Source organism: Oncorhynchus masou, chromosome 8 (genome assembly GCF_036934945.1).
Source record: "Oncorhynchus masou masou isolate Uvic2021 chromosome 8, UVic_Omas_1.1, whole genome shotgun sequence".
NCBI classification, from domain to species: Eukaryota; Metazoa; Chordata; class Actinopteri; order Salmoniformes; family Salmonidae; genus Oncorhynchus; species Oncorhynchus masou.
Genome location: NC_088219.1, coordinates 43,875,815 through 43,889,231, shown reverse-complemented (window position 1 = coordinate 43,889,231; position 13,417 = coordinate 43,875,815). Strand labels below are relative to the sequence as shown.

Genomic DNA, 13,417 nt, shown 5'->3' with positions numbered 1-13,417 from the left:
CATATTATACGTTAATAACATCTTCATGGACAAATACAGTGAAATGTCCCTTTAACTGAGATAAAATAATGAAAAACCCTTTTGAAAAACTAAAACTATTATCTTTGAATCCAAAACAAACAAAAATGTAATTAAAACCATCATACTTATGTTCAGTTTGAGTGTTTTTGGAGGCAAAAATCAAATGGCTTCTGAATCTCACAGATCACATTGAGATTGACTTTATAATTAAAAGGTAGACTAAATGATATGACGTTGCCATGAGCAGCGCCACAGATATTTGGCGCGTTTGAGTGGTAAGGCGGGGAAGGTGTCTCTGTGACAGCTGAAAGTCGAGACGTAAAGTCGGGGAAGGTGTCTCTGCGACAGCTGAAAGTCGAGACGTAAAGTCGGGGAAGGTGCCTCTGCGACAGCTGAAAGTCGAGACGTGAAGTCGGGGAAGGTGCCTCTGCAACAGCTGAAAGTCGAGAGGTAAAGTCGGGGAAGGTGTCTCTGCGACAGCTGAAAGTCGAGACGTGAAGTCGGGGAAGGTGCCTCTGCGACAGCTGAAAGTCGAGACGCGAAGTCGGGGAAGGTGCCTCTGCCACAGCTGAAAGTCGAGACGTGAAGTCGGGGAAGGTGCCTCTGCCACAGCTGAAAGTCGAGACGTGAAGTCGGGGAAGGTGCCTCTGCGACAGCTGAAAGTCGGATACTAATATGGTTTTCCAACAGAAAGGCTCAGGACACGGCAGTGTTGCCATTGTTTATAAAATATGTACTTTATAATGTCGAAATGAATATGTTTCTAACCCCCATATCACGCACTCAAACTGAAATCATAATATAATATTACGTGTGTACACATTGTAGAATCAATTAGTGAGAGAGAACCTCAAATATCATCTTACTGTGTGTACAGTATATCCACTGCACACATAAATCACTGCAAATTGATTCCTGTTTCAATCAAGTCTTTGGTCAAGTTCGCATTGGTCAAACATGGCATTTGAGTAATTTAGACGTTCATATCCAGAGCAATTTACAGGAGCAATAATAAGGGATAAATGCCTCGCTCAAGGGAACATCAACATGAACTCAACAAAAAAAGAAACATCCTCTCACTGTCAACTGCGTTTATTTTCAGCAGCTTAACATGTGTAAATATTTGTATGAACATAACAAGTGAGACATAAACTGAACAAGTTCCACAGACATGTGACTAACAGAATTGGAAAAATGTGTCCTTGAACAAAGGGGGGAGTCAAAATCAAAGTAACGATCAGTATCTGGTGTGGCCACCAGCTGCATTAAGTACTGCAGTGCATCTTCTCCTCATGGACTGTACCAGATTTTCCGGCTCTTGCTGTGAGATATTACTCACTCTTCCACCAAGGCACCTGCAGGTTCCCAGATATTTCTGGGGGGATTGAGATCCGGGCTCTTCGCTGGCCATGGCAGTACACTGACATTCCTGTCTTGGAAATCACGCACGGAACGAGCAGTATGGCTGGTGGCATTGTCATGCTGGAGGTTCATGTCTGGATGAGCCTACAGGAAGGGTACCACATGAGGTAGGAGGATGTCTTCCCTGTAACGCACAGCGTTGAGATTGCCTGCAATGACAAGAAGCTCAGTCCGATGATGCTGTGACACACCGCCCCAGACCATGACGCACCCTCCACCTCCAAATTGATCCTGCTCCAGAGTACAGGCCTCGGTGTAATGCTCATTCCTTCGACGATAAACGCGAATCTGACCATCACCCCTTGTGAGACAAAACTGTGACTCGTAAGCGTAGAGCACTTTTTGCCAGTCCTGTCTGGTCCAGCGACGATGGGTTTGCGCCCATAGGCAACGTTGAGTCAGTAGAAAGGCCTCTTTAGTGTCCTAAGTTTCCTAAGTTTTCATAACTCTGACCTTAATTGCCTACTGCCTATTGCCTACTGTCTGTAAGCTGTTAGTGTCTTAACGACCATTCCACAGGTGCATGTTCATTCATTGTTTATGTTTTGAACAAGCATGGGAAACAGTGTTTAAACCCTTTAAAATGAAGATCTGTGAAGTTATTTGAATTTTTACAAAATATCTTTGAAAGACAGGATCCTGAAAAAGTGACGTTACTTTTCTTGCTGAGTTTATTTTTCACTTATTCGATTTCAACCAGCAACCTTTCGATTACTGGCTCAACGCTTTTAACTGTTAGGCTTCCTGCCAACCAATGATGAGTTGACATTAGAGTCTCCCGCAATGCAGGCAATGAAGTTAGTGAAAAGCAATTGCATAAACTTGCAGTCGACTGCTGTCAAAGTCATGACCTTTGATTACATTATTTTTGTAAAGTTCATGCAGTGGACATGTAGGTACGAGTCTGACAATTTTCATCCCCAGAATGCAACACCATATTAGCGCCACACCGGTGGTCATGATGGCAGTCACAGTAGTTAGAAGGTGACGAGTTTGTGGGATGTCCCAGGACATTGTCACAAATGCCAAACTCAAGACAGTTGTCAGTGACGAGTTGGTTACTCATTTCCCATTTAACAACTAAAGCCTTGCACAAAGTAAATCACCTCACACACTGGACATCTAAAATGGTTTCACCAAAGTCTCCTGAGAATGAGTAAATGTCCAAACTGAAAACGAAAGCAAAATCCGATTTTTCAAGAGTCAGTTGAGATTTCTGTTGGCCTGGCAATCGAACAAAGAATTTTTTTTCCTCAGGGCTTTGCATACTTCTCGAAATTACATGTTCAAAATATCCTGCATTGGCCGGGAATCGAACCCGGGCCTCCCGCGTGGCAGGCGAGAATTCTACCACTGAACAACCAATGCCTTGGTATACTGTGATAAGGCTGGAAATCGTATCATAAAGCTTTATCTCCGAGCATATTTTTGGATTTGAGGGCTCAGCTACATTGTTCACCCTAAAAAAAGAATTCCTTTCTCCCCGTCGGGGAATTGAACCCCGGTCTCCCGCGTGACAGGCGGGGATACTCACCACTATACTAACGAGGAGCTTGTGTGTTGGACCTTTGAAAAAACGTGGAGCATTGGGACTAACCATAAGTTGGCAGTGTTGGGCTTTAACCCTTCTAACAAAAACATCTGTATTGCCTGAATGGTTAGAGCTGGAAACTACTGTGACCCCTCTATGGAAAGCTGGGACTCTCACGAACACGTACATGTAATCGATTTTGCTCTATACCACTCACAGGCCACACAATCGTAGTTAGAAGGTGACGAGTTTGTGGGATGTCCCAGGACATTGTCACAAATGCCAAACTCAAGACAGTTGTCAGTGACGAGTTGGTTACTCATTTCCCATTTAACAACTAAAGCCTTGCACAAAGTAAATCACCTCACACACTGGACACCTAAATTGGTTTCACCAAAGTCTCCTGAGAATGAGTAAATGTCCAAACTGAAAACGAAAGCAAAATCCGATTTGTCAAGAGTCAGTTGAGATTTCTGTTGGCATGGCAATCGAACAAAGAATTTTTTTTCCTCAGGGGTTTGCATACTTCTCGAAATTACATGTTCAAAACATTCTGCATTGGCCGGGAATCGAACCCGGGCCTCCCGCGTGGCAGGCGAGAATTCTACCACTGAACAACCAATGCCTTGGTATACTGCGATAAGGCTGGAAATCGTATCATAAAGCTTTATCTCCGAGCATATTTTTGGATTTGAGGGCTCAGCTACATTGTTCACCCTAAAAAAAGAATTCCTTTCTCCCCGTCGGGGAATTGAACCCCGGTCTCCCGCGTGACAGGCGGGGATACTCACCACTATACTAACGAGGAGCTTGTGTGCTGGACTTTGAAAAAACGTGGAGCATTGGGACTAACCATAAGTTGGCAGTGTTGGGCTTTAACCCTTCTAACAAAAACATCTGTATTGCCTGAATGGTTAGAGCTGGAAACTACTGTGACCCCTCCGTGGAAAGCTGGCACTCTCACGAACACGTTCATGTAATCGATTTCGCTCTATACCACTCACAGGCCACACAATCGTAGTTAGAAGGTGACGAGTTTGTGGGATGTCCCAGGACATTGTCACAAATGCCAAACTCAAGACAGTTGTCAGTGACGAGTTGGTTACTCATTTCCCATTTAACAACTAAAGCCTTGCACAAAGTAAATCACCTCACACACTGGACATCTAAAATGGTTTCACCAAAGTCTCCTGAGAATGAGTAAATGTCCAAACTGAAAATGAAAGCAAAATCCGATTTTTCAAGAGTCAGTTGAGATTTCTGTTGGCCTGGCAATCGAACAAAGAATTTTTTTTCCTCAGGGCTTTGCATACTTCTCGAAATTACATGTTCAAAATATCCTGCATTGGCCGGGAATCGAACCCGGGCCTCCCGCGTGGCAGGCGAGAATTCTACCACTGAACAACCAATGCCTTGGTATACTGCGATAAGGCTGGAAATCGTATCATAAAGCTTTATCTCCGAGCATATTTTTGGATTTGAGGGCTCAGCTACATTGTTCACCCTAAAAAAAGAATTCCTTTCTCCCCGTCGGGGAATTGAACCCCGGTCTCCCGCGTGACAGGCCGGGATACTCACCACTATACTAACGAGGAGCTTGTGTGCTGGACTTTGAAAAAACGTGGAGCATTGGGACTAACCATAAGTTTGCAGTGTTGGGCTTTAACCCTTATAACAAAAACATCTGTATAGCCTGAATGGTTAGAGCTAGAAACTACTGTTACCCCTCCGTGGAAAGCTGGCACTCTCACGAACACGTTCATGTAATCGATTTCGCTCTATACCACTCACAGGCCACACAATCGTAGTTAGAAGGTGACGAGTTTGTGGGATGTCCCAGGACATTGTCACAAATGCCAAACTCAAGACAGTTGTCAGTGACGAGTTGGTTACTCATTTCCCATTTAACAACTAAAGCCTTGCACAAAGTAAATCACCTCACACACTGGACATCTAAAATGGTTTCACCAAAGTCTCCTGAGAATGAGTAAATGTCCAAACTGAAAACGAAAGCAAAATCCGATTTGTCAAGAGTCAGTTGAGATTTCTGTTGGCATGGCAATCGAACAAAGAATTTTTTTTCCTCAGGGGTTTGCATACTTCTCGAAATTACATGTTCAAAACATTCTGCATTGGCCGGGAATCGAACCCGGGCCTCCCGCGTGGCAGGCGAGAATTCTACCACTGAACAACCAATGCCTTGGTATACTGCGATAAGGCTGGAAATCGTATCATAAAGCTTTATCTCCGAGCATATTTTTGGATTTGAGGGCTCAGCTACATTGTTCACCCTAAAAAAAGAATTCCTTTCTCCCCGTCGGGGAATTGAACCCCGGTCTCCCGCGTGACAGGCCGGGATACTCACCACTATACTAACGAGGAGCTTGTGTGCTGGACTTTGAAAAAACGTGGAGCATTGGGACTAACCATAAGTTTGCAGTGTTGGGCTTTAACCCTTCTAACAAAAACATCTGTATTGCCTGAATGGTTAGAGCTAGAAACTACTGTTACCCCTCCGTGGAAAGCTGGCACTCTCACGAACACGTTCATGTAATCGATTTCGCTCTATACCACTCACAGGCCACACAATCGTAGTTAGAAGGTGACGAGTTTGTGGGATGTCCCAGGACATTGTCACAAATGCCAAACTCAAGACAGTTGTCAGTGACGAGTTGGTTACTCATTTCCCATTTAACAACTAAAGCCTTGCACAAAGTAAATCACCTCACACACTGGACATCTAAAATGGTTTCACCAAAGTCTCCTGAGAATGAGTAAATGTCCAAACTGAAAACGAAAGCAAAATCCGATTTTTCAAGAGTCAGTTGAGATTTCTGTTGGCCTGGCAATCGAACAAAGAATTTTTTTTCCTCAGGGCTTTGCATACTTCTCGAAATTACATGTTCAAAATATCCTGCATTGGCCGGGAATCGAACCCGGGCCTCCCGCGTGGCAGGCGAGAATTCTACCACTGAACAACCAATGCCTTGGTATACTGCGATAAGGCTGGAAATCGTATCATAAAGCTTTATCTCCGAGCATATTTTCAGATTTGAGGGCTCAGCTACATTGTTCACCCTAAAAAAAGAATTCCTTTCTCCCCGTCGGGGAATTGAACCCCGGTCTCCCGCGTGACAGGCCGGGATACTCACCACTATACTAACGAGGAGCTTGTGTGCTGGACTTTGAAAAAACGTGGAGCATTGGGACTAACCATAAGTTTGCAGTGTTGGGCTTTAACCCTTATAACAAAAACATCTGTATAGCCTGAATGGTTAGAGCTAGAAACTACTGTTACCCCTCCGTGGAAAGCTGGCACTCTCACGAACACGTTCATGTAATCGATTTCGCTCTATACCACTCACAGGCCACACAATCGTAGTTAGAAGGTGACGAGTTTGTGGGATGTCCCAGGACATTGTCACAAATGCCAAACTCAAGACAGTTGTCAGTGACGAGTTGGTTACTCATTTCCCATTTAACAACTAAAGCCTTGCACAAAGTAAATCACCTCACACACTGGACATCTAAAATGGTTTCACCAAAGTCTCCTGAGAATGAGTAAATGTCCAAACTGAAAACGAAAGCAAAATCCGATTTGTCAAGAGTCAGTTGAGATTTCTGTTGGCATGGCAATCGAACAAAGAATTTTTTTTCCTCAGGGGTTTGCATACTTCTCGAAATTACATGTTCAAAACATTCTGCATTGGCCGGGAATCGAACCCGGGCCTCCCGCGTGGCAGGCGAGAATTCTACCACTGAACAACCAATGCCTTGGTATACTGCGATAAGGCTGGAAATCGTATCATAAAGCTTTATCTCCGAGCATATTTTTGGATTTGAGGGCTCAGCTACATTGTTCACCCTAAAAAAAGAATTCCTTTCTCCCCGTCGGGGAATTGTACCCCGGTCTCCCGCGTGACAGGCCGGGATACTCACCACTATACTAACGAGGAGCTTGTGTGCTGGACTTTGAAAAAACGTGGAGCATTGGGACTAACCATAAGTTGGCAGTGTTGGGCTTTAACCCTTCTAACAAAAACATCTGTATTGCCTGAATGGTTAGAGCTGGAAACTACTGTGACCCCTCCGTGGAAAGCTGGCACTCTCACGAACACGTTCATGTAATCGATTTCGCTCTATACCACTCACAGGCCACACAATCGTAGTTAGAAGGTGACGAGTTTGTGGGATGTCCCAGGACATTGTCACAAATGCCAAACTCAAGACAGTTGTCAGTGACGAGTTGGTTACTCATTTCCCATTTAACAACTAAAGCCTTGCACAAAGTAAATCACCTCACACACTGGACATCTAAAATGGTTTCACCAAAGTCTCCTGAGAATGAGTAAATGTCCAAACTGAAAACGAAAGCAAAATCCGATTTTTCAAGAGTCAGTTGAGATTTCTGTTGGCCTGGCAATCGAACAAAGAATTTTTTTCCCTCAGGGCTTTGCATACTTCTCGAAATTACATGTTCAAAATATCCTGCATTGGCCGGGAATCGAACCCGGGCCTCCCGTGAGGCAGGCGAGAATTCTACCACTGAACAACCAATGCCTTGGTATACTGCGATAAGGCTGGAAATCGTATCATAAAGCTTTATCTCCGAGCATATTTTCAGATTTGAGGGCTCAGCTACATTGTTCACCCTAAAAAAAGAATTCCTTTCTCCCCGTCGGGGAATTGAACCCCGGTCTCCCGCGTGACAGGCCGGGATACTCACCACTATACTAACGAGGAGCTTGTGTGCTGGACTTTGAAAAAACGTGGAGCATTGGGACTAACCATAAGTTTGCAGTGTTGGGCTTTAACCCTTCTAACAAAAACATCTGTATAGCCTGAATGGTTAGAGCTAGAAACTACTGTTACCCCTCCGTGGAAAGCTGGCACTCTCACGAACACGTTCATGTAATCGATTTCGCTCTATACCACTCACAGGCCACACAATCGTAGTTAGAAGGTGACGAGTTTGTGGGATGTCCCAGGACATTGTCACAAATGCCAAACTCAAGACAGTTGTCAGTGACGAGTTGGTTACTCATTTCCCATTTAACAACTAAAGCCTTGCACAAAGTAAATCACCTCACACACTGGACATCTAAAATGGTTTCACCAAAGTCTCCTGAGAATGAGTAAATGTCCAAACTGAAAACGAAAGCAAAATCCGATTTTTCAAGAGTCAGTTGAGATTTCTGTTGGCCTGGCAATCGAACAAAGAATTTTTTTTCCTCAGGGCTTTGCATACTTCTCGAAATTACATGTTCAAAACATCCTGCATTGGCCGGGAATCGAACCCGGGCCTCCCGCGTGGCAGGCGAGAATTCTACCACTGAACAACCAATGCCTTGGTATACTGCGATAAGGCTGGAAATCGTATCATAAAGCTTTATCTCCGAGCATATTTTTGGATTTGAGGGCTCAGCTACATTGTTCACCCTAAAAAAAGAATTCCTTTCTCCCCGTCGGGGAATTGAACCCCGGTCTCCCGCGTGACAGGCGGGGATACTCACCACTATACTAACGAGGAGCTTGTGTGCTGGACTTTGAAAAAACGTGGAGCATTGGGACTAACCATAAGTTTGCAGTGTTGGGCTTTAACCCTTCTAACAAAAACATCTGTATAGCCTGAATGGTTAGAGCTAGAAACTACTGTTACCCCTCCGTGGAAAGCTGGCACTCTCACGAACACGTTCATGTAATCGATTTCGCTCTATACCACTCACAGGCCACACAATCGTAGTTAGAAGGTGACGAGTTTGTGGGATGTCCCAGGACATTGTCACAAATGCCAAACTCAAGACAGTTGTCAGTGACGAGTTGGTTACTCATTTCCCATTTAACAACTAAAGCCTTGCACAAAGTAAATCACCTCACACACTGGACATCTAAAATGGTTTCACCAAAGTCTCCTGAGAATGAGTAAATGTCCAAACTGAAAACGAAAGCAAAATCCGATTTTTCAAGAGTCAGTTGAGATTTCTGTTGGCCTGGCAATCGAACAAAGAATTTTTTTCCTCAGGGCTTTGCATACTTCTCGAAATTACATGTTCAAAACATCCTGCATTGGCCGGGAATCGAACCCGGGCCTCCCGCGTGGCAGGCGAGAATTCTACCACTGAACAACCAATGCCTTGGTATACTGCGATAAGGCTGGAAATCGTATCATAAAGCTTTATCTCCGAGCATATTTTCAGATTTGAGGGCTCAGCTACATTGTTCACCCTAAAAAAGAATTCCTTTCTCCCCGTCGGGGAATTGTACCCCGGTCTCCCGCGTGACAGGCCGGGATACTCACCACTATACTAACGAGGAGCTTGTGTGCTGGACTTTGAAAAAACGTGGAGCATTGGGACTAACCATAAGTTTGCAGTGTTGGGCTTTAACCCTTCTAACAAAAACATCTGTATAGCCTGAATGGTTAGAGCTAGAAACTACTGTTACCCCTCCGTGGAAAGCTGGCACTCTCACGAACACGTTCATGTAATCGATTTCGCTCTATACCACTCACAGGCCACACAATCGTAGTTAGAAGGTGACGAGTTTGTGGGATGTCCCAGGACATTGTCACAAATGCCAAACTCAAGACAGTTGTCAGTGACGAGTTGGTTACTCATTTCCCATTTAACAACTAAAGCCTTGCACAAAGTAAATCACCTCACACACTGGACATCTAAAATGGTTTCACCAAAGTCTCCTGAGAATGAGTAAATGTCCAAACTGAAAACGAAAGCAAAATCCGATTTTTCAAGAGTCAGTTGAGATTTCTGTTGGCCTGGCAATCGAACAAAGAATTTTTTTTCCTCAGGGCTTTGCATACTTCTCGAAATTACATGTTCAAAATATCCTGCATTGGCCGGGAATCGAACCCGGGCCTCCCGCGTGGCAGGCGAGAATTCTACCACTGAACAACCAATGCCTTGGTATACTGCGATAAGGCTGGAAATCGTATCATAAAGCTTTATCTCCGAGCATATTTTCAGATTTGAGGGCTCAGCTACATTGTTCACCCTAAAAAAAGAATTCCTTTCTCCCCGTCGGGGAATTGAACCCCGGTCTCCCGCGTGACAGGCCGGGATACTCACCACTATACTAACGAGGAGCTTGTGTGCTGGACTTTGAAAAAACGTGGAGCATTGGGACTAACCATAAGTTTGCAGTGTTGGGCTTTAACCCTTCTAACAAAAACATCTGTATAGCCTGAATGGTTAGAGCTAGAAACTACTGTTACCCCTCCGTGGAAAGCTGGCACTCTCACGAACACGTTCATGTAATCGATTTCGCTCTATACCACTCACAGGCCACACAATCGTAGTTAGAAGGTGACGAGTTTGTGGGATGTCCCAGGACATTGTCACAAATGCCAAACTCAAGACAGTTGTCAGTGACGAGTTGGTTACTCATTTCCCATTTAACAACTAAAGCCTTGCACAAAGTAAATCACCTCACACACTGGACATCTAAAATGGTTTCACCAAAGTCTCCTGAGAATGAGTAAATGTCCAAACTGAAAACGAAAGCAAAATCCGATTTTTCAAGAGTCAGTTGAGATTTCTGTTGGCCTGGCAATCGAACAAAGAATTTTTTTCCCTCAGGGCTTTGCATACTTCTCGAAATTACATGTTCAAAATATCCTGCATTGGCCGGGAATCGAACCCGGGCCTCCCGCGTGGCAGGCGAGAATTCTACCACTGAACAACCAATGCCTTGGTATACTGCGATAAGGCTGGAAATCGTATCATAAAGCTTTATCTCCGAGCATATTTTCAGATTTGAGGGCTCAGCTACATTGTTCACCCTAAAAAAAGAATTCCTTTCTCCCCGTCGGGGAATTGAACCCCGGTCTCCCGCGTGACAGGCCGGGATACTCACCACTATACTAACGAGGAGCTTGTGTGCTGGACTTTGAAAAAACGTGGAGCATTGGGACTAACCATAAGTTTGCAGTGTTGGGCTTTAACCCTTCTAACAAAAACATCTGTATAGCCTGAATGGTTAGAGCTAGAAACTACTGTTACCCCTCTCCGTGGAAAGCTGGCACTCTCACGAACACGTTCATGTAATCGATTTCGCTCTATACCACTCACAGGCCACACAATCGTAGTTAGAAGGTGACGAGTTTGTGGGATGTCCCAGGACATTGTCACAAATGCCAAACTCAAGACAGTTGTCAGTGACGAGTTGGTTACTCATTTCCCATTTAACAACTAAAGCCTTGCACAAAGTAAATCACCTCACACACTGGACATCTAAAATGGTTTCACCAAAGTCTCCTGAGAATGAGTAAATGTCCAAACTGAAAACGAAAGCAAAATCCGATTTTTCAAGAGTCAGTTGAGATTTCTGTTGGCCTGGCAATCGAACAAAGAATTTTTTTTTCCTCAGGGCTTTGCATACTTCTCGAAATTACATGTTCAAAACATCCTGCATTGGCCGGGAATCGAACCCGGGCCTCCCGCGTGGCAGGCGAGAATTCTACCACTGAACAACCAATGCCTTGGTATACTGCGATAAGGCTGGAAATCGTATCATAAAGCTTTATCTCCGAGCATATTTTTGGATTTGAGGGCTCAGCTACATTGTTCACCCTAAAAAAAGAATTCCTTTCTCCCCGTCGGGGAATTGAACCCCGGTCTCCCGCGTGACAGGCGGGGATACTCACCACTATACTAACGAGGAGCTTGTGTGCTGGACTTTGAAAAAACGTGGAGCATTGGGACTAACCATAAGTTTGCAGTGTTGGGCTTTAACCCTTCTAACAAAAACATCTGTATAGCCTGAATGGTTAGAGCTAGAAACTACTGTTACCCCTCTATGGAAAGCTGGCACTCTCACGAACACGTTCATGTAATCGATTTCGCTCTATACCACTCACAGGCCACACAATCGTAGTTAGAAGGTGACGAGTTTGTGGGATGTCCCAGGACATTGTCACAAATGCCAAACTCAAGACAGTTGTCAGTGACGAGTTGGTTACTCATTTCCCATTTAACAACTAAAGCCTTGCACAAAGTAAATCACCTCACACACTGGACATCTAAAATGGTTTCACCAAAGTCTCCTGAGAATGAGTAAATGTCCAAACTGAAAACGAAAGCAAAATCCGATTTTTCAAGAGTCAGTTGAGATTTCTGTTGGCCTGGCAATCGAACAAAGAATTTTTTTTTCCTCAGGGCTTTGCATACTTCTCGAAATTACATGTTCAAAACATCCTGCATTGGCCGGGAATCGAACCCGGGCCTCCCGCGTGGCAGGCGAGAATTCTACCACTGAACAACCAATGCCTTGGTATACTGCGATAAGGATGGAAATCGTATCATAAAGCTTTATCTCCGAGCATATTTTCAGGATTTGAGGGCTCAGCTACATTGTTCACCCTAAAAAAGAATTCCTTTCTCCCCGTCGGGGAATTGAACCCCGGTCTCCCGCGTGACAGGCGGGGATACTCACCACTATACTAACGAGGAGCTTGTGTGCTGGACTTTGAAAAAACGTGGAGCATTGGGACTAACCATAAGTTTGCAGTGTTGGGCTTTAACCCTTCTAACAAAAACATCTGTATAGCCTGAATGGTTAGAGCTAGAAACTACTGTTACCCCTCTATGGAAAGCTGGCACTCTCACGAACACGTTCATGTAATCGATTTCGCTCTATACCACTCACAGGCCACACAATCGTAGTTAGAAGGTGACGAGTTTGTGGGATGTCCCAGGACATTGTCACAAATGCCAAACTCAAGACAGTTGTCAGTGACGAGTTGGTTACTCATTTCCCATTTAACAACTAAAGCCTTGCACAAAGTAAATCACCTCACACACTGGACATCTAAAATGGTTTCACCAAAGTCTCCTGAGAATGAGTAAATGTCCAAACTGAAAACGAAAGCAAAATCCGATTTTTCAAGAGTCAGTTGAGATTTCTGTTGGCCTGGCAATCGAACAAAGAATTTTTTTCCTCAGGGCTTTGCATACTTCTCGAAATTACATGTTCAAAACATCCTGCATTGGCCGGGAATCGAACCCGGGCCTCCCGCGTGGCAGGCGAGAATTCTACCACTGAACAACCAATGCCTTGGTATACTGCGATAAGGCTGGAAATCGTATCATAAAGCTTTATCTCCGAGCATATTTTTGGATTTGAGGGCTCAGCTACATTGTTCACCCTAAAAAAAGAATTCCTTTCTCCCCGTCGGGGAATTGAACCCCGGTCTCCCGCGTGACAGGCGGGATACTCACCACTATACTAACGAGGAGCTTGTGTGCTGGACTTTGAAAAAACGTGGAGCATTGGGACTAACCATAAGTTTGCAGTGTTGGGCTTTAACCCTTCTAACAAAAACATCTGTATAGCCTGAATGGTTAGAGCTAGAAACTACTGTTACCCCTCTATGGAAAGCTGGCACTCTCACGAACACGTTCATGTAATCGATTTCGCTCTATACCA

The 13,417-nt window shown here is 44.4% G+C and overlaps 24 non-coding genes across 24 annotated transcripts; all 24 read right to left on the bottom strand.

Moving 5' to 3' along the window:
- Positions 1–2,740: 2,740 nt before the first annotated feature.
- trnag-gcc (transfer RNA glycine (anticodon GCC)) lies at positions 2,741–2,811 on the bottom strand. Its single transcript has one exon. It is a non-coding gene; the product is annotated as a tRNA-Gly (tRNA).
- A 111-nt stretch (positions 2,812–2,922) lies between these two features.
- trnad-guc (transfer RNA aspartic acid (anticodon GUC)) lies at positions 2,923–2,994 on the bottom strand. Its single transcript has one exon. It is a non-coding gene; the product is annotated as a tRNA-Asp (tRNA).
- Positions 2,995–3,528: 534 nt separating this feature from the next.
- Positions 3,529–3,599, bottom strand: trnag-gcc (transfer RNA glycine (anticodon GCC)). Its single transcript has one exon. It is a non-coding gene; the product is annotated as a tRNA-Gly (tRNA).
- A 111-nt stretch (positions 3,600–3,710) lies between these two features.
- On the bottom strand, positions 3,711–3,782 carry trnad-guc (transfer RNA aspartic acid (anticodon GUC)). The gene has a single exon. It is a non-coding gene; the product is annotated as a tRNA-Asp (tRNA).
- Positions 3,783–4,315: 533 nt separating this feature from the next.
- Positions 4,316–4,386, bottom strand: trnag-gcc (transfer RNA glycine (anticodon GCC)). Its single transcript has one exon. It is a non-coding gene; the product is annotated as a tRNA-Gly (tRNA).
- Positions 4,387–4,497: 111 nt separating this feature from the next.
- trnad-guc (transfer RNA aspartic acid (anticodon GUC)) lies at positions 4,498–4,569 on the bottom strand. The gene has a single exon. It is a non-coding gene; the product is annotated as a tRNA-Asp (tRNA).
- A 533-nt stretch (positions 4,570–5,102) lies between these two features.
- On the bottom strand, positions 5,103–5,173 carry trnag-gcc (transfer RNA glycine (anticodon GCC)). The gene has a single exon. It is a non-coding gene; the product is annotated as a tRNA-Gly (tRNA).
- A 111-nt stretch (positions 5,174–5,284) lies between these two features.
- trnad-guc (transfer RNA aspartic acid (anticodon GUC)) lies at positions 5,285–5,356 on the bottom strand. The gene has a single exon. It is a non-coding gene; the product is annotated as a tRNA-Asp (tRNA).
- A 533-nt stretch (positions 5,357–5,889) lies between these two features.
- Positions 5,890–5,960, bottom strand: trnag-gcc (transfer RNA glycine (anticodon GCC)). Its single transcript has one exon. It is a non-coding gene; the product is annotated as a tRNA-Gly (tRNA).
- A 111-nt stretch (positions 5,961–6,071) lies between these two features.
- On the bottom strand, positions 6,072–6,143 carry trnad-guc (transfer RNA aspartic acid (anticodon GUC)). The gene has a single exon. It is a non-coding gene; the product is annotated as a tRNA-Asp (tRNA).
- Positions 6,144–6,676: 533 nt separating this feature from the next.
- On the bottom strand, positions 6,677–6,747 carry trnag-gcc (transfer RNA glycine (anticodon GCC)). Its single transcript has one exon. It is a non-coding gene; the product is annotated as a tRNA-Gly (tRNA).
- Positions 6,748–7,645: 898 nt separating this feature from the next.
- On the bottom strand, positions 7,646–7,717 carry trnad-guc (transfer RNA aspartic acid (anticodon GUC)). Its single transcript has one exon. It is a non-coding gene; the product is annotated as a tRNA-Asp (tRNA).
- A 533-nt stretch (positions 7,718–8,250) lies between these two features.
- Positions 8,251–8,321, bottom strand: trnag-gcc (transfer RNA glycine (anticodon GCC)). The gene has a single exon. It is a non-coding gene; the product is annotated as a tRNA-Gly (tRNA).
- Positions 8,322–8,432: 111 nt separating this feature from the next.
- Positions 8,433–8,504, bottom strand: trnad-guc (transfer RNA aspartic acid (anticodon GUC)). Its single transcript has one exon. It is a non-coding gene; the product is annotated as a tRNA-Asp (tRNA).
- A 532-nt stretch (positions 8,505–9,036) lies between these two features.
- trnag-gcc (transfer RNA glycine (anticodon GCC)) lies at positions 9,037–9,107 on the bottom strand. The gene has a single exon. It is a non-coding gene; the product is annotated as a tRNA-Gly (tRNA).
- Positions 9,108–9,822: 715 nt separating this feature from the next.
- Positions 9,823–9,893, bottom strand: trnag-gcc (transfer RNA glycine (anticodon GCC)). The gene has a single exon. It is a non-coding gene; the product is annotated as a tRNA-Gly (tRNA).
- A 111-nt stretch (positions 9,894–10,004) lies between these two features.
- trnad-guc (transfer RNA aspartic acid (anticodon GUC)) lies at positions 10,005–10,076 on the bottom strand. Its single transcript has one exon. It is a non-coding gene; the product is annotated as a tRNA-Asp (tRNA).
- Positions 10,077–10,609: 533 nt separating this feature from the next.
- On the bottom strand, positions 10,610–10,680 carry trnag-gcc (transfer RNA glycine (anticodon GCC)). The gene has a single exon. It is a non-coding gene; the product is annotated as a tRNA-Gly (tRNA).
- A 111-nt stretch (positions 10,681–10,791) lies between these two features.
- trnad-guc (transfer RNA aspartic acid (anticodon GUC)) lies at positions 10,792–10,863 on the bottom strand. The gene has a single exon. It is a non-coding gene; the product is annotated as a tRNA-Asp (tRNA).
- Positions 10,864–11,399: 536 nt separating this feature from the next.
- Positions 11,400–11,470, bottom strand: trnag-gcc (transfer RNA glycine (anticodon GCC)). The gene has a single exon. It is a non-coding gene; the product is annotated as a tRNA-Gly (tRNA).
- Positions 11,471–11,581: 111 nt separating this feature from the next.
- Positions 11,582–11,653, bottom strand: trnad-guc (transfer RNA aspartic acid (anticodon GUC)). The gene has a single exon. It is a non-coding gene; the product is annotated as a tRNA-Asp (tRNA).
- A 534-nt stretch (positions 11,654–12,187) lies between these two features.
- trnag-gcc (transfer RNA glycine (anticodon GCC)) lies at positions 12,188–12,258 on the bottom strand. The gene has a single exon. It is a non-coding gene; the product is annotated as a tRNA-Gly (tRNA).
- Positions 12,259–12,369: 111 nt separating this feature from the next.
- trnad-guc (transfer RNA aspartic acid (anticodon GUC)) lies at positions 12,370–12,441 on the bottom strand. Its single transcript has one exon. It is a non-coding gene; the product is annotated as a tRNA-Asp (tRNA).
- A 532-nt stretch (positions 12,442–12,973) lies between these two features.
- On the bottom strand, positions 12,974–13,044 carry trnag-gcc (transfer RNA glycine (anticodon GCC)). Its single transcript has one exon. It is a non-coding gene; the product is annotated as a tRNA-Gly (tRNA).
- Positions 13,045–13,417: the final 373 nt, after the last annotated feature.